Source organism: Tachypleus tridentatus, chromosome 6 (assembly GCF_004210375.1).
Source record: "Tachypleus tridentatus isolate NWPU-2018 chromosome 6, ASM421037v1, whole genome shotgun sequence".
Lineage (NCBI taxonomy): Eukaryota > Metazoa > Arthropoda > Merostomata > Xiphosura > Limulidae > Tachypleus > Tachypleus tridentatus.
In genome coordinates, this window is record NC_134830.1 from 109,903,793 (window position 1) to 109,930,464 (window position 26,672).

The window sequence follows — 26,672 nt, forward strand, 5'->3', positions numbered from 1 at the left end:
TAGTATAGAAGGGCTGGCTTTTCCTAAAATTTACTGTGAAGAAATTTATTTTTTTTAAAAATATGTTTTTTTGTGAAATGTAAAGCTACATAATTAGGTTTCTCTGCTCTGGCCAGCCCAGGTACCAGTACTTAATTATTAATGTTATAAGCCCTCAGTCTTACTGCTGCACCCCAAAGGAGAGGGTTTAGAGAAATGATTGTACAACCTTTGTTACTATGCATTGTCCTGAAGTTTATCTAAAATGTGTGTATAACCAATTAAGTGAATGACTATGGCCTACTTACAAAGTTGATGAAATCCTTTTAAATTTGACTGGAATGGTTCTAAGATTATGTAGTTTTAGAAAAATAAAATATTTTGATTCAATTTTATCTACTATTTATAGTAAAACATTTGTTATTCAATGTAGTTATTTGTACTCAGACTCTGAATAGTTCACATTCATTGTGATTTTCATTTAGAGTATAAAAGTACTATTTCTTATCTTACAGTTTTCACATTTTATTTGTGTAATATCTAGAACTTTGTAAATGAATATCAAAAGTTTTTAAGGTAAACACTTATTTTTTTTCACTTTCTCAGTGATATTATTAACTCCAGATATTATCAATGTACAGTGCAATAAGATACTTAAAATTAAGAAATGAAAATACGTACATAACTTTTCAGTTTTGGTAAAAGAGATTTGAAAGTTCTTTTTATCATATGTGTAATTTCAGTTCTTTATCTTTTCACTTTTAGTTTAAATTTATGCATCTTTTTTTCAATTCTTTGTCTTTTATTCTTAATGGTAATGCTGTGGAAATTCCCCTGAGGTTCTTTGTAATTATGTAGGGCAAGTCTTGTGCACAAATTTAAGGAATTTTGAGGTAGAGGTTACTTCACGCTATAAATGAATAGTACAAAATCTGCTCATTTTATTGGTCATAAACAGGACATTCAACTTCAAATTATTACTTGGCAACACAGCTTTGAATTTGCAAGTGGGCATAGCTGACCTTATACTTAGAAATATTAGAATGTTGTTTCACACTGGGAGAAATTCTGGGATATTTTCACCTTCTAATGAGAGACAGCTGGAAATTAGCATTAATCTTCTATACTTCACACTCTTTCTTGCTTAAGAGCTCTTAAAATTGATATTTTTAACAATGAGTGAATCATGGCAGCAAAATCTGCAGTTTTAGATGTTTCTTTTCATAATAAAGGAATAAAATTTAGATAATATAAAACCTTAAATTATAACATACTTGATAATAGTAATTTCATTAAAGTAAGTTTGTAGTAAAGTGGTTTAATTCAATTTTGATTTTAACTTAGTAAAATCTCATGACATGCAGGGGTTCAAAGAGTTAGCTGGAATTGTAGGGTTAAATGATGTGGCTGCTGAAACATCATTTAAAGATACTTAACTTTTTTACTATGGGTAGGTTAAAGTGTGCATCTCATGACCTTTTACAGAGTTATATTAAAATTTAATTAAACTTTATTATTATAAATGTATATAAATAAACTTGACTTCAAGACATATGTTATTAAGGTTTAATTTACTAACTATGAATTTTAAAGTCGTCATTTTAGAAGAAAGTGTTTAAATAAATCTTCAGTCTCCTCTCTTTTCAGAATTGTAACATTTCGTCTGTAGGTCTTTTCCATTCCATAATTTATTTACCACCCCTTCTCTAAATATTGATTTTAATGTGAATTACTCATTATAATATAGATATTACTAATGCAGAGTTTAATTTCTGATATGGTATATTACCTACACTCACATAAATGGCTATTTTCTTTCAGTGCTGCCATCTATATGCAAATGATTTTAGCATGCAGTGAGCTTTAAGCTCCCATGTAACATCATCACAATTATCATTGTTCAACTTTGTCTTGCACCAACAGAAGTATGACGCTCCCTTCTGATGCACATGATTCATCTATTCAATTCTACCAAACTACCACCTCACATTGGCAGCACTCAAGTGATGACATATTTAATTTTGCTGTTCAATTGTTTTTAATGCATTTTTTAGATCTTTTTTAACCATTTGCCCTTTACTCCAAAGTTGTTTTCATCTTTACAAAAGTTTGCAAATATAAGTATAACCTTTTTTTTTCATTTCTTTATTTTAAAACTATTATGTTTAACCATTCATTTTTAGCAGTGAATTCCAAAGTTAAAATTACTATCTTGTATAATTAGTGGGTTGAATTCAACTATGGAATTATCAGTTCTCATCGTCTATGAGATGGATCACTCTATGAGTCAGCCTTCTCCTTATGTTGTTGATATTCATCTTTTTTCTTCCACCTGATTTTACTGTGTGTCTTTCTGTGATCCCCTACTGTGGAATCAGATAGGCCTAATATGGCTTTATTGAACATGATTTTTCAAGTGTGTTCTGTTTGACTCATTTTCTTGATTTTTTATAATCCCCTTCCTTTCTTGTTATATGATACCTGTTCCTCTCAGTATTTTTGGTTTCCTTAGATGTTAAGAGCTCACACAATTTTTTGTGTATCAGATACATGAGAGAGCTACCATGCCTCTCCCTCCACTGGCTTTGGATCAGTTTGCTTTAGCTTCCTGTCAAGCAGAATTTCCATTTCTTGATTCTTAACAGTCAGAATTGATTTTTGCCTGTGTGGAGCAGACCCTGATCATCTTGTTTGTTTATCCCATATCCAGTTTTCCTGCCTTCATATTACTTTATTAACTCTTCTACAATGATTGGCCACTACCTATCTCCTTTCCAAGGCACTTCACTGAGATCTTGAAAAGTTTTTCGTTGATATTCTTTCCCCAATTACCTTCATATTGGCACATTTGTCATCTTCAGCTTAATCTATTCTTGGGATTTTCTGGGAAGGGACACTATGTTTGTTTATTACCTGCCTATCTCTAGGAATGATATGACTCCCTTTATCTTGTGGACTGTTTTCGGAAATAGTTCGGAGACGTTGGAATTACGGCAAATGACCCTTTCCTCTTTAGTTTATTGTTTGTTTCAATTAAAGTATAGACAATCCCCTGTTACCATTTCCTCTCCTACTCCTTCTCAGCCCTTAATTACTCCTTCCTCCAGGGGTTTCTACTCTCATTGTATTATTCATTGCAGATGGACATATCACCAACATCTGTCATCTCATTCTGAATGGGAGTCTGCCTGTCACACTCGTATGTTGCTTTTGGATGCAGCTTGTGTGGGTTGGGTAATCAAATTGGAGAAGTCATTTCTTATACCTTCCCAATATCTTGCTCACTTTGGTGCTTTTCTCAACACTCATACCAGTCAAACCCAACCATCTCCTCTTCAACACCATTCAGTGAAGCTTTCAGTTCTCCATGCCCTTGCTATTTCCTTTGTTAATGCTTGCAAGATTCTATTGGTGTTGGAGATGTGGTTGTCTCTGGAATCTCTTCTCTCTTTGGGTAGAGTACATATGAGATCTCTACAGTATGCTCTACAGGACAAAAAAAACTGTGTGTGAATCCCTTGCAGACTCCCATTTCCCTTTCTCCTCTTCTTGTTTATGATCTGCATTGGTTACTAGACAGGGCATACACATTAGTAAGTGTTCCACTTCCTCCCCCTCATCATGATTTGCATATCTTCATGGATGTTTCCTTCTATGGTTGTGAAGATTAGGTCCAACAGCAGGAAGATTCAGGTTTGTGGCTTTCGGCTGAACGGTCTTACCATATTAACATCCTGGAGCTTCTGACCCATAAATCATGTTATAGATCATTTTATTAATTTTGCCAGGAATTGTGTGTTCATGATCCATTTTGGCCATTCTATTGTGGTGACTTATATTAATCACAACACTCTTGGTGTGAATTCCTGTACGTGGTGAGGGGACCTCCCAAGGAAGGTTCTGTTCTGTCTGGTTACCTTTTCTGGGATCTAAACATCCACCCACGTGTTTGCTGTGTGTGGTGACTCATGAAGGGGTTGAGGGGTCCAACCCTAACACACCACTTTGACCTTGAATTCCTGTAGACGGGCGGCCTTTGGGTGGCCCCCCTTGGGTCATTCGGCTGGTCCACTTGTGCTAGAGTCAACCAAGTAACAGTGTTGGAAGTTCTCAACGGGTGTTGTGGACATTGTGCCTGATGCTGGTGTTTGGGTATAGTGCTCATGAAACCCTGGTGTTGCTGCAATGTCCTTGCATGACATTGTAGTGCATCCCCTTGCAGGGCTCCATGGTGGGTGGGGTCAGTGGGTACCAAAATTTTTCTTTTTTCCTATGGATCCTCCTTCAAAAAATTTAAATAAAATAGTGAAAAAACAGTCAGTGGGTAAGCGACCATGTCTTGAAGACTCTGAACAGCAATCTTCAACATCTGTAACACACGTACCTCATTTTCTTATATTACATTCTCTTTTGGAAAAACCTTTAGGGCAATTGTCTTCCTTTTTTATTCAGAAGGGACTAGAGGGACTTGCTGGCTCTCCAAAGTCAGTAAAGAAGCTTCGATCAGGAGACATATTGGTTGAAACATCCACATCCCAACAGAGTGAACTCCTCTTGAATTCAAAGGCAATCGGGGATATACCTATTGAGGTTACACCTCATGCTACTTTGAATTCATCATGAGGAGTTATTGTTGAGAGGGATTTGAAGAACATCCCCGAGTCAGATTCTCGCTGGTCTCTCCACTCAAGGAGTTTCTGCAGTGAGGCGCATCTCCACTCGCAAAGATGGAGTTACACTGCCAACAAATACCCTCGTTTTGACATTTACTTCATCACGTGCACCTGCCACCATCAAGGCAGGTTATCTCATTTGCAGGGTTTGGCCATACATTCCAAACCCTCTCTGATGTTTCCAATGTCAGAGATTCGGCCACTCAAAGACATCATGTCGTGGTTCCCTGACATGTGCTCGTTGTGGGGGAAAAGAGCACGATGCCTATGAATGTGACATGGACCCACATTGCATCAACTGCAATGGTTCTCACCCCTCCTACTTTCGTTCTTGCCCAAAATGGTTGGAGGAAAAAGAGGTGCAACGTTTGAAAACGATACATAACATTTGCTGCCCACCACTCCAACTCGGACATATGCTGCTGCACTTCATTCCACAACTACAGTGGGAGTGCAGACAGATTTTTCTGTGCCTCCAAGAGAATCGTTTTCAAAACAAATGAAAAGCCTTTTGACCTCCATGGTTAAAAAGGTTGATGAATTGACTTCCACACCCATCTCTGTTCCTCCCATACATTCCAACAAACCTCAAGATCCACATCCTTCAATTTCAAATTCAGGCATTTCTTGTGATACATCTTTTTCTCCCACCCTAGAGGCAAAACAATCATTCATTCGCGTCCTCAGTCACTGGAATCCCTTTTCAATAACAAAGACCTGCCCACTCGACCCAGGGCAGGATCCACAAAGGTCGATAGACCTCCTCTGAATAAGGTCAGTAAGGAAAGAAGACGTGGTCATAAACAGAAGGGTTCTCCAGCCACTTTGCCTACTCTTCATTAAAAATGACCACCTTGATACAATGGAACTGTCGAGGTTTATGTTCTAATCTGGATGATATCAAAACACTGATTGCTTCCTACCATCCTGTATGTCTTTCCTTACAAGAAACATTTCTCTAACCTGCTGATTCCTTGGGTCATACCATCACTGTTTGTTCTCACTACCTGTTACCTGGAGAGACATATGATCAATCAGACCTTGATGCTCTCGTTGAACAGTTGCCATCTCCTTTTCTAATCCTGGGGAACTTTAATGGACATCATCCCCTCTGGGGAAGTGCTGTTATTGATGGGAGGGGTTGCTCTGTAGAGCATATGCTCTATGATTACAATCTTTCTTTTTTCAATACCGGTTCTTCCACTTATTTTCATGCACCTAGTCAGTCCTTTACCGCTATTGATCTCTCGGTTTGCTCCCCTTCATTATTCTCCCATTTTTCATGGAGGGTTGACAGTAATCCACTAGGCAATGATCATTTTCCTATCCTTTTAAGAGAGACTGGCCGTGGTCAATGCCACCCTACCCATGTGCCCCGGTGGAAGCTGGATTAGGCAGACTGGTCCACTTTCACTGCTCTCGCAGAACTTGATCCTGCCATCGTAAATCAGCCATCAATAGACGACTGTGTGGCAGCGGTAACCGGCTGTATTATACAAGCAGCTGCTCAGTGTATTTCTAAAACCTTGACACGTTTTCCACAATATCCTCGTCCATGGTGGAATTCTGCTTGCCACTTTGCACGGAAGGCTCAAAAACGGGCCGAGATACTTTTTGTAGATATCCCACACTTTCAAACCTCGTCGCTTTCCAACGGGCCCGTGCACATGCTAGGTGGGTAAGACATCAAAGCCAGAAGGAATCTTGGATTAAGTTCACAACTAGCATATCTTCTACCACCAGTTCCAAGGTTATGTGGGACAGGTTTTGAAAGGTCAGTGGGCACTACAATTCTGTCCCCCTCTCGATCTTACTCTCTGATGGTCAGGAGGTGGCTGATGTCCGGAGCATTGCTGATACTCTGGGTGAAAGCTTTTGCAGGGTATCTAGCACTTCTGCTTGTTCCTCCACCTTCTTGGCCATCAAGACTCGGGCAGAGCGTTCACCTTTTTCCTTTCAAACTGACTGTTTCTTTGACTATAATTGTCCCTTTACACTGGTGGGACTGAAAATGGCCCTTCATCGGTCTGCCAGTACATCTGTTGGACCTGATGATGTTCATTATGACATGCTGCACCATCTATCTCCTGCTTCTCTTGATGTCCTTCTGATTGTCTTTAACCGGATCTGGCAGGAGAATGTTTTTCCTGATGCCTGGCGCCAGGCTATTATTTTACCTTTCTCTAAGCCAGGGAAAGATCACAAGATTCCTTCAAACTACCGTCCAATTGCTTTGATGAGCTGTCTCTGTAAGACCTTAGAAAGGATGGTTAATGCTCATCTTGTTTGGTTCCTTGAATCAAACAACCTCCTCTCGCCCACCCAGTGTGGGTTCCGATGACAGCACTCCACCACAGACCACCTAATTCGTCTTGAAACATCAATAGGAGAAGCCTTTCTTAAACAACAAAATCTTGTATCAGTGTTCTTTGACATTGAGAAGGCTTATGACACAACATGGAGGTATGGCATTTTTTGAGACCTCCATACATATGGGTTATCTGGCCATTTACCAATGTTTATTAAAAATTTTTGAATTGACAGGAGATTCCAAGTTCATGGGGGTTCGACACTTTCCCGTTCTTTCATACAGGAACTTGGAGTCCCTGAAGGCTGTGTTTTGAGTGTCACACTCTTCAGTATAAAGATAAATGCCATCTCTGAACAACTCCCTCTCACTATTGCGAATGGGCTGTATGTCGACGACTTTCATATCTCATGTCAGTCGTCAAACATGAGATATATTGAGCGGCAATTACAAACTGTCCTCAATTGCGTACCGAAGTGAACTATGGCGAACGGCTTTAATTTCTCTCTCTCTAAAACCGTATGCATGCACTTTTGCCGCCAACGGGGTATTCACCCTGATCATGAACTTCATATCGGTGAAGTTTCACTGCCAGTGGTCCCTGAGACCAAGTTCTTGGGGCTTTTCTTTGACCGTAAGCTGACGTTTATACCACACTTAAAGCAGCTTCGGGTCAAATGCACAAGAGCACTGAACATCCTCCATGTCCTCTCTTCTACCAGTTGGGGAGCAGATCGATGTTCAATGTTAAAGGTATATTGTGCTCTTATTCGATCAAAACTCGACTATGGATCAATGGTCTATGGTTCTGCCAGACCCTTGGCCTTAAAGATGCTGGACCCCATTCATCACCAAGGACTTCGACTCTGCACTGGGGCTTTTCGTACCTCTCCAGTTCAATGCTTATACGTTGAATCTCATGAACCTTCTCTGCACCTTCGCCGCTTGCAACTGTCTTTAAAATATTATTCGAAACTTCATTCCTTAACAAAGCATCTCACCTGGGGATGTGTTTTCCTTCCTCGGTGGGCCGTACTTTTTCAGAACAGACGATCTGCCATTGCTCCGTTTGGCCTTTGCATTCGGGCGCAGTTGGATGAATTGGGTCTGTTCTTGGATAACATTGCAGATTCCACAGGTCAGCCCATCCTACCATGGCTTATTGCAGCCCCCAAATGTGACCTTTCTTTCAGTCATCTGAAAAAGGCAGATACTCCAGATTGGAAGTACTGTCTTTTATTTAATGAACATCTTTCAAACAATCATTCCGTTCCCATTTATACAGATGGTTCCAAATCAGGTAATTCAGTGGGATCTGCTATGGTTTGCTGCGGTTCTGTAGTTGCACGCAGAATCCCCTCTACAGCTTCTGTGTTCACTGCTGAACTGTATGCCATATCTCTTGCCCTGGATCATAGTGCACCAACTGCACTATTTATACTGACTTGCTTAGTTCTATACTGGCCCTGGAATCACTACACGTTGGCTCACACCCTGTTCTTGCTGATATTCAAAATCGACTGGCCCATTTCTAATTAACTGCTACTTCTATCCAATTTTTCTGGATACCAGCCCATGTTGGTATTCGCGGGAACGAGCTTGCTGACACGGGAGCTAAATCTATCTGCTCTGGCACTATTACCACTGTGCCTATTCCGTACATGGACTATGGTCTTGTATTCAAGGCTCGGATCCGTGCCAGCTGGCAGTCCACTTGGAGTGAGCAATGCGACAACAAGCTTTTTCAAATAAAACCCTATATTGGGCTTTGGCCATCTCGCTTCCGTAAAGTTCGGAAGGAGGAAGTTGTTCTAACTAGACTACGCATTGGTCACTATTTTTTAACTCATCATTTTCTTTTATCTGGAACTGATGCACCAATGTGTAGTTTGTTTAACACTCAAATCACTATCAGCCACATTTTACTTTCTTGCCATCGTTACAATTCTCAATGACGGCAATATTTTAAACAAGTTTTTTCCCAGGGTTTATGTGTAACATTGGACAGTGTTACTGGTGATGGTGACACTGTCCACCTTGATAAAGTTTTTAGTTTTTTAATGGCCATTAATCTTTTTAATCTGATTTAAGTGTTTTATATTTCTTCATTAAACCTATTTTATTGTGGTTCCCTTTTAAGAGTCACAATCTCTCTAGTTCAATTTGAAATTAGAAAATGGCCGTAACATTAAATAACTCGACACCAGGACTGGAAAGGCCAACTTCAGATGACTAACGTTGCTGTTTGAACTATCCATTTTAACTACTTGTTAGTTGTCTGGCGGGTTGTTATTACACTTTTGCTGCATGGCATTTAACACTTTTACTACTTTACCTTCTAGTACTGGCCATAATGACGCTTAACCCGGAACCAGGACTGGAAAGACCAACTTCAGGTGACTGATGGTGATTCTTATACTTTCTCGTTAGTCTTCCTGGCAGGTTATGATCATTACCATTCTGCTACAGGAAGTCCTTTACAACTTTGTAGTTGTTATTACACTTTTGCTGCATGTAATTTAACACTTTTATTACTTTACCTTTTAGTACTGGCCATAATGACACATAACCCGGAACCAGGACCAACTTGTGACTGAAGACCAACTTCAGGTGACTACAGGAAGTCCTTTACAACGGTAGTTCTTATACTTACCTGTTAGTCTTCCTGGCGGGTTATGCTTATTACCATTTTGCTTTACAACTTCCTTTACTCTGCTTTCTCTCTTAACATTGTAGACTAGGTGTCAACATTGGTTTTATACTTTTTCTGTTTTTCAATGATGTTTTGTTTTACCTTCATTTCCTTTTATGTATTTTACTACATTTACTTTATTTTTACCTTTTTAACGGACGTTTGGCGCAGATAGCCTAGCTGCTTTGTGCCATAAAACACTAAATCAATCAATCAATCAATCAATCACAACAGCTGTATTCATTTTCCTTTTTAGTAGAACCCTAAATCTACTTTTTTGGTCCCACATGCTAAGTATTTGTCTCCTTATGTTTCATGTCTGGATTTGTATATCATAGATGCTTCCCCCCATGGCTGTGGGCATGGGTCAGTAAGCAGGAAGATTCAAGTTTGTGGTCTCCATCTGATTGGTCTTACCATATCAACATCCTGAAGCTCCTGGCTGTTGATCATCTTATCATGATCCATTCTGACAATTCTGTGATGGCTTTTATTGATTACCAAGGGGGCAACCTTTCTTGTTCAGCTGGGGTTGAATCTTTCTTTGGGTCCACATGCTCAGAATTTGTTTTCTTATTTGTCATGTTTCTGTGGATTGTTTTTCCCATATTGGACAAAGTTTATCTAATGGAGTGGTATCTTGATCCTCTCAATTTTCAGTTGGAATACTCCTCACCTAGATACATTTATCACATCCCTCAATACCAAGTTACCCCTGTTTTGGTCATCAGTTCACCATCCACTTGCACTGGCTGTTGATGTGTTCAGCCAGGATTGGAGCAACAAATATTTTTATTTGTCTCTTGTCATTCCTTTTATTCCCAGGGTGGTTTCTCTCATCCATGCTACTCTATATTGAGTCTGAGTGGTCCTTACTGGGTAGTACAACCATGGTTTCTGCAGCTGCTGCAGCTCCAAATGCTGCACCATTACCTCTTTTTCCATCCTTTCTATGTCAGTTTTTATCACCAGCATTTCTTCCTGCCCTCATTTCTGATTTTTATCTAGTCCTTGTTCAGGAGATCTGGATTGTCATGGTGAGTCACTTTGTTTTAAGTTCATTCCATTTGACTTTCCTCTGTGGATGTTCATCAATGAAGTGGTATTTGGGTCAGGGGTTTTCACTGCTTGACCTGTTGTCCCTTTTCTTATGGGTTTCTTCACTTAACTATTTGATAAAGGGTTTTTGGTCTCTTTAATTGCAGGTTATAGAGCTGCCTTATCCCACACCTTGTTTTTCACAATACTATAAAATATTTACCACTTGTGCCTTCCCACTGTTGCTGCATTGTTTTTTAATTCAGATGTCATTGTCTTTCTTGACTATTTCTTTACCTCTATTTAAACTGCTGTCATTTATGTTCAAATTTTCACTTATCCCACAATACTTATTCCTTTTCCTCTTGGTCTGGGGACATCCTCAGCTGGATTTAAAATATTTTCATCAGAATTCATGTAATACATTATTCCCCATCTATTCTTTTTTATCTGGATCAATTCCTCCCCATCTCCTAAACCTTTGGTGGATCATGAGGGTAATTTCTCCTTCTCACTGTGTTCCCTTCCATTTCCTATCTATGTTTCCAGTCTGATTTGGAGAGACTACTATGTCCTGTACATATTCTTCATTGTTATATTGTCCATGTGGCTTCCCTTGTGGTGCATGTACTTGCCTCTTCTTTTCTTTGTTCATGACCTTTCTTTTTCCACTCTTACTATTTGGGTTTGGCTTTTAATTCAGTTGGCTTATATTTCCTTGTCTCTTCTTTCCTATGAATTGTTCTGGGTATTTTCTTACCAGATTAAGCATTTTACCTTTTCTCTTGAGTTTCATCTCTGTCATTCATTGGGAGAATTTTTTTTTTCAATTGGGCATTTGGAACACACTACATATGTCCATCTTTGTCTGCATCAGATTACTGTTTCTTCCTCATTGGTTACTGTCTTCCAACTGTTGCCATTCTTCAGACTTGTGAGACTGTAATTGGGTAGGTTATCTTTTGTGTGTATATATATTTTATTTTGTACTGTATGGATCCCACTCTCTGATGATTGGTGTCTATCCAGGTATACTTAAACTATTCAAATCTGTATTGTCAGGCCATGATGACTTAACATATATAATTTTCTTAGCCACTTAGTGCACACTGCTGAATTGGAGTGTTTTAGGAAATTGTAGGATTTTTTCCTTGGAATATATATTTGATTTATTAATATCCCTGTTCTGGACCATTCTCTCTCATGGATTTCATGGGTAAAGCTGAAGGAGATTGAATAAATCAGGAGTGGCTTAGTTTTTCTGGTCACTTGTTACACTATCTTTAGTGTTTAAGTTCCTTCAAACTCTCCACACCATTTTCTCTTCCCTTTTTCTTCCAGTGGCATATGGAAGTCCTTGCCACATTCCAAGTTCAAGCCACTAGGGTGATGGCCCATGGAGGTTTCCTATTAAATATGATTTTGTTATTGATTGTTTCTTATACTGCTTCAATTTAGTTGAGAGTAGTGGTGGTGTTATGTTTGTATAAATGATAAGATGTCTTCTAATCTTACACTCCATCTCTGAATGGGTTTTACCCAAAGGGATGTTGTAGCTTTAGAGTGATTCATCAAAGTTGCAATTTAACCCTTTTTATATGAATCCCTCATCCTACTCCCACATGGGTGTTGGATTTCACTTTCTCATATATTCCCCCTCAATGTGGATTTCTGTATGTGGTGAGGGGACCTCCCAGAGTAGGTTCTGTTCTTACAGTTTACCTTCTCTGGGATCTAAACATCCACCTGTGTGTTTGCCGTGTGTGGTAATCCATGAAGGGGAGGAGAGAATCCTGGTGGTTGAGGGGTCCAACTTCAACACACCACTTTGCCCTTGAATTCCTGTAAATGGGCAGTCTTAGGGTGACTCCCCAGGATCAATTGGCTAGTCTATTTGGGCCAGGGTCAACTGAGTACTAGCATAGGACTTCCACAATGGGTGTTGCGGACATTATGTCTGACACTAATGTTTGGGTATAGTGCTCACAAAACTCTGGCGTTGCTGCAGTGCCCTTAAGGCACTGTAGTGCATCCCCTTGTAGGGCTCCATGATGGGTGGGGTCAGTGGGCACCGAAAATTTTTCTAGTTATTATGGATACTCCTAAAACAAAAATAACAGAACTTGAAACCATCGAGAAAAACCCGACTACTGGGAAACAACCACACATTGATGAATCTGTACAGCCTAACTCACCACTTGCATCTGTCCTGCGATTCTTAACTTTGCATTCCTTAAGTGACAAACCTCTAGGGCACGTGTCTACATTTTTTATTCAGAAGGGCTTAGAAGGGCTTGCTGGCTCCCCTAAATTGGTAAAAAAGCTACGTTTGGGAGACATCTTAGTGGAAACATCTTCATCACAGCATTCCAAACTCTTCCTGACATCAAGAGCCTTGGGGGACATACCCTTTGAAGTTACTCCTCATTCCACTTTGAATACTTCCAGAGGAGTCATAGTTGAAAGAGACTTAAGGACTGTCCCCAAATCATAGATTCTCCCAGGTCTCACCAGCCCAGGTGTCACAGCAGTATGCCGAAACTTCACTCGAAAAGATGGAATTGTGGAACCAACAAGTGTTCTAATGCTAACATTTACTGTACCATGTCCTCCCACCACAATAAAAGCAGGATATCTGAATTGTAAGGTGCGACCTTATATTCCTAATCTTGTATGATGTTTCCATTGTCAAGGATTTGGTCATTCAAAACAATCTTGCCGTGGTTCCTTGATTTGTGCCTGTTGTGGTGGTAAAGACCATAATGCTACCGAATGCCAACTCAAACCACATTGTATAAACTGTAATGGTATGCATTTTTCTTATTTTACCTCTTGCCCTAAATGGTAGAAGAAAAAGAAGTACAACATCTCAAGACAGTTAACAATCTCACTTACACAGAGGCTCAAAAATTATTATTACCTATTCTGACAAGAACTTGTGCTGTTGTAACCTGTTCTACTACTACAGTAGGAGTCCAAACAGACCTTACCCTATCCCCTACATAATCTTCACCAGTAAATCGTAATGAAACATTTCCCAAAATCAACACAGTTCACGAATCAGTGTCTCCTTCCATCTCTGTCCTGACCACACCTTCCAGTAATTGCTGAACTTCACCTTTTTCAAGTCAAGATGTTTCCATGGGGTCTCCCTCTCTTGATACCCCAAAAATTAAACAAACAACTCATCCACACCCTCAATCATTAGTATGTGTACTGATAAATTCAGACCCGACCATTTGAGCTAGAGCAGGATCCATAGAGGGCAATAGACCCACATCCAATAAAGAAAAAAAAACGTGGTCATAAGCAGAAGGACTCTCTACCATCTTCTCCTCTGAAATAATTACACATGGCCACACTAATCCAATGGAACTGTCGAGGTTTCCAATCAAATGTGACTGACATCAAAGATCTGAATGACTTTTATCATCCCATATGTCTTTCTTTGCAGGAAACATTTCTACAGCCTACAAATACAGTTACTATCCACCACTATTCATTATACCAGAACGATAGGCTATGTGTAGGATGGGGACATTGGGAAGTTGCGTTGCTGGTTGATCAGCATGTGCCCACCTGGTCTCTGTCTTTGACCACAACCTTGGAGGCTGTAGCCATCTGTCTCTCCTTGGGTTGTACCATCACTATTTGCTCTCTATACCTTACACCTGAAATGCTTTATAATCAATCAGACCTTGATACCCTCATTGAGCAACTGCCTACCCCTTTTTAATCTTGGGAGCATTTAATGGACGTAATCCCCTCTGGGATGGCTCCTGTATTGATATGAGAGAGCGCGCCACAGAACATATGCCCCTGAACCACAACCTGGCTCTATTCAATACTGGCTCTTACACATATTTTCATGCACCTAGTCAATCATTTACAGCTATAGATCTGTCTGTCTGTTCCCCTTTGCTACTCAGTCACTTTTCCTGGGAGGTTGACATTAATCCACGAGGTAATGATTATTTTCCCATCATCTTATGAGAGATTGGTCGTGATCAGTACCACCCAACCTATGTACCTCGGTGAAAGTTGGTCCAGGCCAACTGGCTTTCTTTCACTACTCTCTTGGAACTTGATCCTGCCATCTTATGTAAATCATTGATAGATGATTGTATAGCAGCAGTAACCAACAGTATTATGCAAGCTGCTACTTGATGCATTCCTAAAACCTCAACATGTTCCCTATGGCATCCCCACCCTTGGTGGAATTCTGCCTGTTCTATAACATGGAAAACTCAGAAGTGTGCTTCGGATAAATTTCGAAGGTACCCCACGCTCTTAAACCGCATTGTATTTCAGTAAGTCCGTGCACATGCTCAGCAAGTTAGATGTCAAAGTCAGAAGGAATCTTGGATTAAATACACCTCCAGCATTTCTTCAACCACCAGCACAAAAATTATATGGGATAAGATCTGGAGGGTGATTGGAAGATATACTTCTGCCTCCCTCTTTACCTTAATATCTGATGGCCATGGGACCTCTTTTCTCGTGTATCTAGCTCTTTGAACTTATCCCCTTCCTTTTTAGCCATCAAAACACAGGCGGAGCATCTGCCTCTTTTTTTTTTCAACTGACCATTTCTAAGACTACAATCGCCCTCTTACACTGATGGAACTCAAACTCGCTATTCATCGGTCTGGCAATATGTCAGTCGGACTTAATAATATAAGTTATGAGATGTTATGCCACCTTTCTCAGAACTGTCTTACTATTCTTCTAGCTGTCTTTAATCGGATATGGCAGGAAAATGTCTGAAACCTGGGAAGGATCCAACGCTTCCTTTGAATTACCATCCCATTGCTTTGACAAGTTGTCTCAGTAAGGTCTTAGAGAGATTATTACTTGTCTGCCTCATTTGGTTTCTTGAATAAAACAACCTCCTCTCACCTACTCAGTGTGGGTTCCGTAGACAACGCTTTATGATAGACCACTTAATTTGCCTTAAAACTTCAGTCAGGGAAGCCGTTTTAAGACGACATCTTGTTACCGTTTTTTTTTTATTTAGAAAAAGCTTACGATAAACATGGAGATATGGCTGCATCTTACGAGACCTTCACTTGTATGGATTGCATGGAAACTTACCCCTTTTAATCCAGCAATTCTTAATGAAGCACTGGTTCCAAGTCCGTGTGGGCTCAACACTTTCTAATTTTTTCCCACAGGAACTTGGAGTCCCTCAGGGCTGTATTCTGAGTGTCACACTTTTCATTATAGAGATTAATGCCATCACTGAACAGCTACCTCCTACAGTTGCAAATGGTCTTTTTGTTGATGACTTTCACACCTCATGTCAGTTATCAAACATGAGGTTTATTGAACAGCAGCTACAAACTGCAATCAATCAGATACTGAAGTGGACCACAGCAAATGGTTTTAAACTTTCATTCTCTAAAACTGTTTGTATACATTTCTGCCACAAACGGGGAAACCACCCAGATCCAGAACTCCGTCTTGATGATGATGTACTTCCTGTTGTCCCTGAGGCAAAGTTCTTAGGTCTTATATTTGATTGTAAATTAAATTTTATACTGAACATCAAGCAACTTCGTATCAAATGTCTAAAAGCATTGAACATTCTCTATGCCTTCTCTTTTACTTCTTGGGGAGCAGTTCGATACTCCATGCTCAAAATTTATCGTGTCCTTGTTGGATCCAAACTTGACTATTTTCTGTGGTCTATGGTTTTTCCAGAACCTCAGCACTGAAAATGTTGGATCCTCTCCATCACCAGGGGCTTTGTCTTTGCATTGGAACTTTTCATACTTCTCCCGTGCAAAGTCTGTATGTGGAATCTCATGAACCCCCTCTGTATATTTGCCATTTGCAACTGTCTCTAATATATGCTTCCAAATTTCGATCCATAACACAGCATCCTACCTGTAGTTGTGTTTTGCAACCACACTGGACCATACTTTTTTATAACAGAAAATCTGCAATTGTTCCTTTTAGTCTCTGTATCCAGAAACAATTAGAAGATTTGGATTTATCCTAGAATAACATTGCAGTTTCTTGAAATCAGCCTATTCTACCATGGCAAATTATTGTCCCCAATTGTAACCTATCTTTGAGTCATCTGAGGAAAGCAGATACACCCGATTGGAAATATTGCTCTTTCTTTGCTGAATATCTTTCATATGATCCATCCATTCCTATATATACAGATGTTTCCAAATTGGGTGACTCAGTGGGCTCAGCCATGGTTTGTGACAATTTGATTGTGGCACACAGACTTCCCCTACAGTTTCTGTTTTCACTGACGAATTGTATGCCATCTCTCTTGCTCTAAATCATATTGAAATAATGCAATATAAAATTGTACAATATATACGGACTCACTCAGCTGTCTATTGGCCCTAGAATCATTCCATGAGAGTCACCACCCTCTTCTCATCAATATCGAAAACAAACTGGCCCATCTTTCTTACTCATCTGTCTCTGTCCAATTCTTTTGGATACCAGGCCATGTTGGTATTTGTGGGAATGAGCTGGTCGACAGAGCAGCAAAGTCTGTCTGTTTTGGATCTATCATCCCAGTACCCATTCCATACATGGACTATGGTCCAGTTATCAAATCCAGACTGTACACCAGATGGCAGGTAACCTGGAATGAGCAACACAATAGCAAGCTTTTTCAAATCAAACCTTCTCTCGGTCTTTGGCCCTCTTGCTTCTGTAAGGATTGAAGAGAGGAGGTTGTTTTGCCAAGGCTACACGTTGGTCACAGTTTTTAACCCACCACTTCCTTTTATCTGGAATTGCTGCACCAATGTGTGGTCTATATGGCACTCAGATCACAATCATCCACATTTTACTATCATGCTGTCATTACAACCTAGAATGACGACACCATTTTAAAGATATTTGTATGGCAGGTTTGCCCTTGACTTTGGCCCATGTTATAGGTGATACTGCCCATTTCACTCATGTTTGTACATATTTAAAAGCCATTGGTCTTTTACACTTAATTTAAGGTTTTTTATCAGACTATATAGTGTTTTAGCATGATTTCTTTTACACATTTCAATTTTTATATTGACTGGAAAGGCTAACTTCAGGTGACTGACTGCAAATTTGATCTTGATGCTTCAGTCTTCCTGGCAAGTCTTACTTTTACACATTTTAGTTTTTCTTTTTCTTTTGAATTGAACCCAGGACTGGTAAGGCTAACTTCAGGTGACTGACAGTAAGGGTGTACTTCTTGCTTCAGTCTTCCTGGCAGTTTCTAATTTTACATATTTTACTTTTTACCTTAATTGCCCTATACCTATACTGTACCACATCTTGTCTGGCACAGATAGCCTTATAGCTTTGTGCCAATAAACATTGAATATCTACCTACCTACCTCATACATGTATTACAGCTTGTCTGTTCTCTTACTCAGTCATCTTCATTGCTACTGTTTGGGATCATGGTTACTATGGTTCTTCCTTTTGTGTTATCTCTTGACAATTTGAATATATTGAGGAGTTCTCTGTTTAACTGGTTTTGAGTGGACTGTTTCACAATACAGGAATGTCTTTACTATTCTGCTCATACAGATATTGGGTTCTCGGATTGTTACATTTTCTCTCTTTGCTATCATGTTGTCCATTCATAGACCTGTGGGTATGATATATCCCTCAGGTCTACTGAACTTGAGGTGAAGACAGTATGATCCTCTTTCCTACCCCCATATGGATGTCAGTTCCTAGTGGCTGGGTTTTGGATTGTACTTTACTCACTAACAATATGATCCTCATCCTAACCCTGCATGGAAGTTGGTTCCAAGTGATTGGGTTTGGGATGGTGATGACTTGCTGTGTATAATCTGTCACACCATAGCCACTCTACACCTTTGGGCACATCTTTTTTACTCTCATCCACCATACTACCAAATAAAAGACTCAGAATCAGTTAGTTCAGATCCCTATCCAACCATTGTTCTCTTCAGTTTGAATATACACCACCCATTTTCTGCCCATGTCTATGTCACTTCTTTCCACATTGGATGAAGAGTATATCTGGTACAGAAGTAGTGCTGTTTCCGATGTATTATTCCCTAATGTGAGGATTTCTCCTTTTAGGGTTTTCTTTGGATACTTTTGAAGAATGCTAATTTTTTTCTGTCACACCAGTCTGTCCACCTATTCAATGTAGGATTCTAGCTGTTTATTTGGGAAGAGGTAATGTATTGTATAGGAAGTTATAATTTTCCTATACTGAAAATGTGTTTGTGAGAGGTACTTACCTCTTCTTACCCTTCTTCTGCATTGAAATCTTATGCTTCCATTTTCTACCAAAACTCAAAGTGGTAGTTCAGTAGAATTAAATGGAGTGAATCACATGCATCAGGAGGGTGTGTTGCAATCCTGTTGGTAGAAGGTTGTTGCATACAAGATGAAGTTGAACAAAGGCTTGTAGTATGTGAGAAAAATTTTTTGTATGTACATATATATACAGGGCAACACTGAATGAGAATAGCTATTTATGTGAGAGGAAGTAGGTGCTAACCACAATACATTTTCAGTATTGGAAAATTAGAACTTTTGTACCCTTAAATTTTATTACTCTACAGAGGCATAAGCTAGAATGTTAGATGCAATTGCTGTGCCCACCTGTTACATCTTCTCTTTCAAAAACTGTAAGTAATTCTCTGTTTTATTTCTATTATTTTTAACTAATAGGCAAAATTTTACTCTATCAATTCACATTACATGATGCTAATTTCAATATAAAGTATTTCCTACTTCATTTTATTTTGAATGTTTCTATTATGCTATTCAGATTGAGAAACTTACAGAATTGTTTTAAGGCTTTTATGTCATAGTTACAAAGCTAATTAAATTATAATAGTTGTAGGACATTGATTTATTTATTCATGTTATTATCATGCTGTCCTAGATGCATTATTTAAGTAAATGAAAATTATTTAATTTACTGGTATATATGGTATGAAAAAAAAAGTAGACTTAGATTTAATCATCAACCGACAATAAAGGAACAATGGGTCAAAGATAAGGACTATATTTTATATTTTTCATGTATGTTTTTTATTTATTGCTGTAAATGTAACAAAAACATAAAATCTTATTGATAACGAAAAAAAATTCTCCATAAGATATGCTTATGAGCATCTTGTGCATTATATCATTCAATCTGACAACTTGAGTTTTTTTGTTTGCCAAGTGATTTACAATTTGTATGGCATGATTATTAGTTACACATTTCAATGGGCAAAATATACAGTAAAAGTTTGCAGAAAAGGCTGAAACTGGTATTAGCTTTAAGCTATTTAAGATAAACAAGCATATGTTTGTTATAATTAGCAGTCATTCTAGAAATTAAAGAAAGGTAATCTAGATTTATTTTATAATTTTCCATTGATGGTTATTAGGTACATCCAATCATCTTAGTCCAAATGAGTTAGGATAGAGAAAATAAAATACAATGTAAATTTTGTTGAAAAAAAATAATTTATTTAGCTTTGGTTTTGGTTTGTTTTGACTCTCATGCAAAGCTACACCAGAGCAATCAGCACTCATTTATTTAGGAAGTTTTAGGTTACACAAATATGAAAATTTTTAGATAGAGAAAAGTATATTTAATCTTGATATGAAATCACTTTGCACTCTAAGCAGTCAATGCTCTAATCCCATATATTTACAAAGAAATATTTCATAAAATACTTATTTAAAAAGTCTTATTTTTTGTGTATAAAAAGACTTGTAACATTTAGTGAAAGCTTGCTAAAATTTCATGAAGCTACACAAAATGTATTAAAAGTTGTAGTTTGGAAACTCAGATGATTACTCTATTGTTACAAGGTTGGTCACATCAATTAGGCCTGGTATGGCCAGGTGGGCTGAGGCGTTTGACTCGTGATCTGAGGATTGCAGGTTTGAATCCCAGTCACACCAAACATGCTTGCCCTTTCAGCCATGGGGGCATTATAATGTGATGGTCATTTCCACTATTTGTTGGTAAGAGAGTAGCCTAAGAGTTGACAGTGGGTGGTGATGATTAACTGCCTTCCCTCTAGCCTTACACTGCTAAATTGGGGATGGTTAGTGCAGATAGCCCTCGTGTAGCTTTGCACAAAATTCAAAAAACAAACAAACACATCAATTAACTCTATATTTTAAGAAAAAAGTTATTGTAGCTAAAAAACAGTTTTAAAAATTTCTATTGAATGTTAACTATTGAAAATAAGAATATTCTTAGAAATGTAAAAGGAAATTTTTATTTAATGGATGTAATTGTAAATTATCTAAAGGCTAGATGGAAGGCATGTAAAGAAATCAAGCAATTAACGAAAGTTTTTTTCATATGAATGTCTTTTAAAATGTTATATTTTTAATTTGTAAAGCCATTTATATAGAAGAAAGAAAAGTTGAGAATAATTATAAAATTCATATGTTAGAAATCCTCTAAGTATAGCTTTATATAATGTCCAAAGTTTTAATAAATGTATAAGAAATAACTTGTTTATGGCTCTTAACTCTCTACAAAATGATTTACTAAGATCTCTTGTTCTTTGTGCCTAATAATATGTGTTGCACTTGTCTGTGGTGTTAAGCAGCATCAGAACATCAGGCCATACCTATCCAATGAGTGACACAACTTCTTTCTTTAGTGTTCTTCTTGTTGGACTGCTGACAATGACCCACTTTTATCCTTTGCTACTCTGATATCTCGGATAAGCAGTGCTTGAAATGGAGGTAAAAGGGAAGTAGGATGGTATGAGTTTTTTAAAAAGAAGTGGAATGGCATTTTGCTCTGTTTCAAGCATTGCAAACTGCATGTAAGTGAAGCCCTTTCACTTACTTTAGTAATTTCTGTAGATTAACTGATAAGCTGATTGCATAACCCTCACACCTTGGACTTTCTTCTCCCCTCCACCTGATATTTTGCATTCATGCTGATTGTTTACTGTGCCAGCTTTGTATTGACTTGGTTGTGACACCCTCCCTGATCTCAAGACTCCTAGAATTGAGGTGCTAACCTCAATAACTTCTTCAGTAGTTATCCAGTTAACGTCTAAAATTTTCAAGATGAGTGGGATGATGATGATGATCTACAGTTAGGTTTCCTTAATTGTATCTCATGGAAAGCTGTTTAGTGACCTTTCTCTGAAAAGAACATTTGAAACTAGAGCTGACACAGCTTATAAGCAGGTCATTCTGGTTTTCTGCTTGTCTAGGATTCTGGAAAGGGGAGGGGGGAACCAGTAGATTTCTCATCCTTATCTTGTGACTTCTTCCTTGTAACCTCCATCAAGATGAGCCATTCATTGAGGGGCTCAGAGATGATTTATTTCTGGAAACAGTATTCAGCTTTAGTCCTGTGAGAGTTAAGCTGTTTCATTTTCTGTATCTGTGGACTTTTAGGGCTTTTTATGTTTCTCAACTCTCAATATTTTCTTTTACTTCACCCTTCTTTTCAACCCCTTCAAATTATGTGCTTCTTTAGGGAGAAAAGTACAGACATGGAATTGATGGTGTACTGTAGATTTGTCGTCCATTGGTGTAGGATGGAAAGTTTTCTTGGTCTGAGCAAGATCTCTCCTGTGTTTGTGGATAACCAACATCATTGTTGGGCATTTCTCCAAATTCTAATTCATCTGGCCTACCTTCATTTCATTCACAATGATCATATTTTTCACTTCATGTTTCTTGAGGTTAGTCACAGCCCTATACATTATCAACTTTGTCTCAAGGTCTTTTGAATGTGAAAATGCATTTGTTAGGCTTTCCTTTCTATTACTATATGGATGTTTAACTTCTTTCAAGGCATCCTGTGCTCTTACCACTTCCCATTCCTTTTAAGGAATTTGTTGGTTTGGGTTTACTGGTCAAGCTTTCAATCTCATTATTATTGATCCATATTCAATATCTCATTCATTTGTGGCTCTTTATCAAGTTCATTACTGGTTGGTCTCAACCTTTTTTTTTTTTTGTGAGAAGTGGAGTTTCTGTTTTCCAAAGCTGCCATGTCTCCTCTTCTGTGTGTGTGAGAGGATCTAATTCTTATGAGAACTATAGCCTCTGTAAATTTGTTTATTCCTCAAAGACATGCCCAGTTGCTTCCCTTCAATGGACTCTAGCATATCAATAGAATACGTTCAGAGATCCACTAACATCTGTAGTTGGTTTTTTGTTTTTTTTTACCTCTAGCTGTGGAGGTGACTCATTCAGTCCCACAGGACCCTGTGCATTCATCTTCATCCATCTTTTCAAGATTTAAGCGTATTTATGTCTGTGTTTCAGTGAGGTACAGTTTTAGACAGCATTACCATTTCTGGTATCTGGTCTTCATAGGGGTTGTCTCTCTAATTGAATATTCTCAAGATGTTGGGAGTTAAAATATTCTGTCAACATCATCATCTTGTCTATCTAAATATCTTATGATCCATTCTGATTAAGGTAACTCCACTGTCATTTCTTATATTGTGCACCAGAGGTGCACCCACTTTTCATAGCTTTTTTTTTTTTTTTACTCTGGAGCTCTTCTCTTAAGTGCACAACCAGGTTCTGGGAGCTTTTAACTTACTGATGGATTGGTTGTCTTACCTGAACTGACTGGTCCTTTAATCTTCTGATATTTTAGTGAATTTTTTTTCTAGTTTGGGAGTTCTTTTATTGATGCCTTTGTAATACTTCTCAACACCAGGCTTCCATTCTTTTGATTGCTAGTCCTAGATTCTATTGCCCTAGTGACAAACACTGAGTTGAGATTTGTTCAGCCTCTTTTATATGCTTATCCTCTTTGCTGCTTTTACAAGATGCTGTCACTAATTTGTAGTATCCCTTGCTGTGTTTTTCTGATTGCTTCCCTTTTCGGTGCAGTCTTGGTTTAATTTCCTTTGCCCCTTAGTGATTCAGAAATCTTTACCAATTTCATTTTGAAAGTACATCTTCCACTATGATGTGTAATATCTTCATCTTCATATGTCACTTTTGTCTGGTGCCTTGAAAGAAAGTGTTTTCTTGCTCACTTTTGTTGACCATTCATTTTTATCATCACATTAGAGATGGTATTTATGCTGATCCATTTCTTATTCACATTCTCCAGGTCATCCAACTTATCTCAATTCCTTTTTCACCTGACTTTTTCATACAATTTCTGCATACAGAGTGGATTTGTCAATAACATTCTGTCTTTTTCTCTGGCCATTCATCTTTTTTTTTTTTTTTTCAGCTCGTTTAGGCCTCTTCAATTTTCCTCCTTGTCCAGTTCTCTTTCCAGTTTGGAACCTCTAATTAGTTCTCAGAACTCTCACAAATCCTCTGTTTATACTTTTGGCTTCTTGTTCTCCTTATCATTTTTATCTTGCAGGAGACATATCGCATATTTTGACTTTCGATATATCTTGCACTATTCTTCATGCAAACAGGTTGACTCTATTCCCAAATTGTTCCTTCTTTTCAAGTACTTGGGATACCTAATAGAGTAATTGAATGTTTTCTCCCATAATCCTACTTTCTACTTTTGTTTATGATCCTTCAGACCCTGATCATTTCATTTGTTCTGTGTGGGAGGTATGATGTTACCTTTCTCACACTTTTGTTTAGAGGCAATTGAAATGGTCTTGATATATACATGCCCTTCCACTTTGAACACATGGATTAAATTGCTCATATGGTTGTTTATTCTTCTATGGGATGTAATACTATCTTTTCAGTGTCACCTCCTTCAAGTTTGTCATTTCACTATCACAGCTTCTCCAACTGTCAACATACCTTTGATGAACATCTATGGGTAGAGATGTGGATGACTATAGAAATCTTTGTCACATTATTGGTATCAAATTATGGTTTTGTCAGCCTCTGGGATTTATTTTCCACTAGTTGTCATTCTTTTTGTCATCTTAGAGACTTAAAGGAGGTAAGTTGTTGAAAATTTGTTTTGTTTACAACTTTACTTTTTAATCTTAAAAAGAAAGAAAAAAGACTAGTAGCCAGTATTGCCTGACAGAGAATACTTCTATATACCAAAATCAGCATTAATGGTGGGATAATTAAAATTGTTAAATTTGTATATCCATACTTAGCACCTGCTTATAATAGTTTTATTTTTATAGGATTGCTTTGGAAGTACATATATTTTTTTATTATCTTCCAACTTACACGAGGATACAAGAGAGGCTTAACAATCATTTGACAAGAAAGATCCTGCTGTTCCTGTATGTGGTAGTCCATTGTAGAGTGACCTGGTGAAGGGAGAGACCTTAGATGTGAATTCCTGTTATGTTATTGTACCTCTTCAGTATTCTCTCTCCCAACCTCTTGGTAAAGTGAGAGAACCTTTATCTTCTCAGTACCAAGCTACTGGAGGGGGGGTTGATATGGTGAGTTTACTTTTGGGCCAGTGTAATCCCACTGATATGAGTCTGTATGCCAATCTGGAAGAGTTTTGCAGAACACTAAAGACAAATCCATTCTTGGTATTTGAAACCAGTTAGAGAGGTCTTGAATTCTTGGAATGCAGGTTTTGGTAATTCATCCCTGAATCTGCATATTCTTGTAGGTATTTCTCACATGTACAGTTTTACATACTGCAAAAGTTGTACTTCTGTGGTGAGCAATCTCCATGTTTCATCCACCTGTGCAAAAAACTCAACATTCCACTTTGTGATACTTTTGCAAAAGCAAAAAACTGTTGTAAAAGAACTTTTTTGGCCAGCCATAAATACTAGGATGTAAGTATTCCTCAATATGAATGGATGTGACCTTGCACTGAGTGCTGCTCTATGTTCATAAGTTTTCCTTTGCTGTTGCCATATTCTCAGGAAGGAGCTCACATTTTTTACTTTCTTTCATCTACTGGTCCCCCCACCATCTTTTTAATATGGGATTCTACCTAACTGTTGTGAGAGATGAGTATCTTTCTGAAGTATATTTTTAGATAGGGAAAATCTTAACTTCAAACTACAGTACTTAGCTCTTTACAGAACTGCTCTACTACTAGTGTGTTCATTTACCTTATCAAGAATATACGATTATGTTTAGTTTATAGAAAGTGATGCAAAGAGTTTGTGATGCCCTCCTATTGGTAGAGTGTATAGTCTGAGGCTGTTTTACAATACAGATTAGTGGGGTACAGATTTTAATGTGTAGGGCTGAGAGATCTTTCAGTGTCTTGGTGCTTATAGAAAAAACTTTTCTGCAGCAGTTCCAAGGTATTGGCTGATTATGTATATAGATGAGCATCTATCTGCAATACTTTTTCAAGTAGGGAGGATTCTATTTTTGGTGGACTAGTGGAATTTTTTTATTTTTAAAAGCAAAAAAAAGACAAGTTGTAAAAAAATTATTTGATTAATAAATATAATGCAACATTTAATATTTTGAAATGTAAAGGATGCAAAGAGAAAAATCAATAAAGTTTATTTCTTTGTAAAATAAAGTGTTTTATTGTTTAAGTTTTGTCTGTGTATGTTTCAAGTTTTTATGATTTTACTGTGAGGAGCATTTGTATGTTTAGGAGTAGTGCATATTCTCTTAGTTTGCTGTACTACATTTCAATTTGCACACATCTTATATCTTCCTCTCACTTCACTCTCCACCTTGTCAATGTGAGATTTTAGTTAAAGTGTGGTTTGGAAGTTCACATTTTCCTATAATGAAAATCTATTTCTGATAATACTAACCACTCACACTGTCTTGCCCTTCCTTCTCATGTTCAGGTCTGCAAATTTTGCCAGTCTGAAAAAAAAAAAAAAAGTGAAGTAATAATGGGGAGTTTATATACAGATCTGGTGTAGATGGTGCATTGATGTAGGTGGAGAGAGTTATACAAATAAAATTACTTGAAGCAGTATAGTGGGGTATACAGATTGAAGACATAACTCATACCAAAAATGCTTAGATTGGCAGAGAAGAACAAGTTTCTTTGGGATAAAGCTAAAGTGTGAGAAGAGGTAAGTATTATAAAAAATAAGCAGAACTATCATGTTCTGCATATATATTTTAATTAATACTTATGTGGGAG

At 38.0% G+C, this 26,672-nt stretch overlaps 1 protein-coding gene across 8 annotated transcripts in view; it reads left to right on the forward strand.

Annotated features, from left to right (window-relative positions):
• Positions 1 to 26,672, forward strand: part of LOC143253292 (prestin-like) — an 81,891-nt gene that overhangs the window by 15,585 nt on the left and 39,634 nt on the right. The window contains exon 1 of one of the 8 annotated variants that reach the window (XM_076506922.1): positions 19,258 to 19,323. The exons of the other annotated variants lie outside the window; for them this stretch is intronic. The gene's annotated coding sequence lies outside the window, so the exon portion shown is untranslated. Of the gene's footprint in view, positions 1 to 19,257; positions 19,324 to 26,672 lie in introns of those variants that run through there. 8 annotated transcript variants of the gene reach the window in all.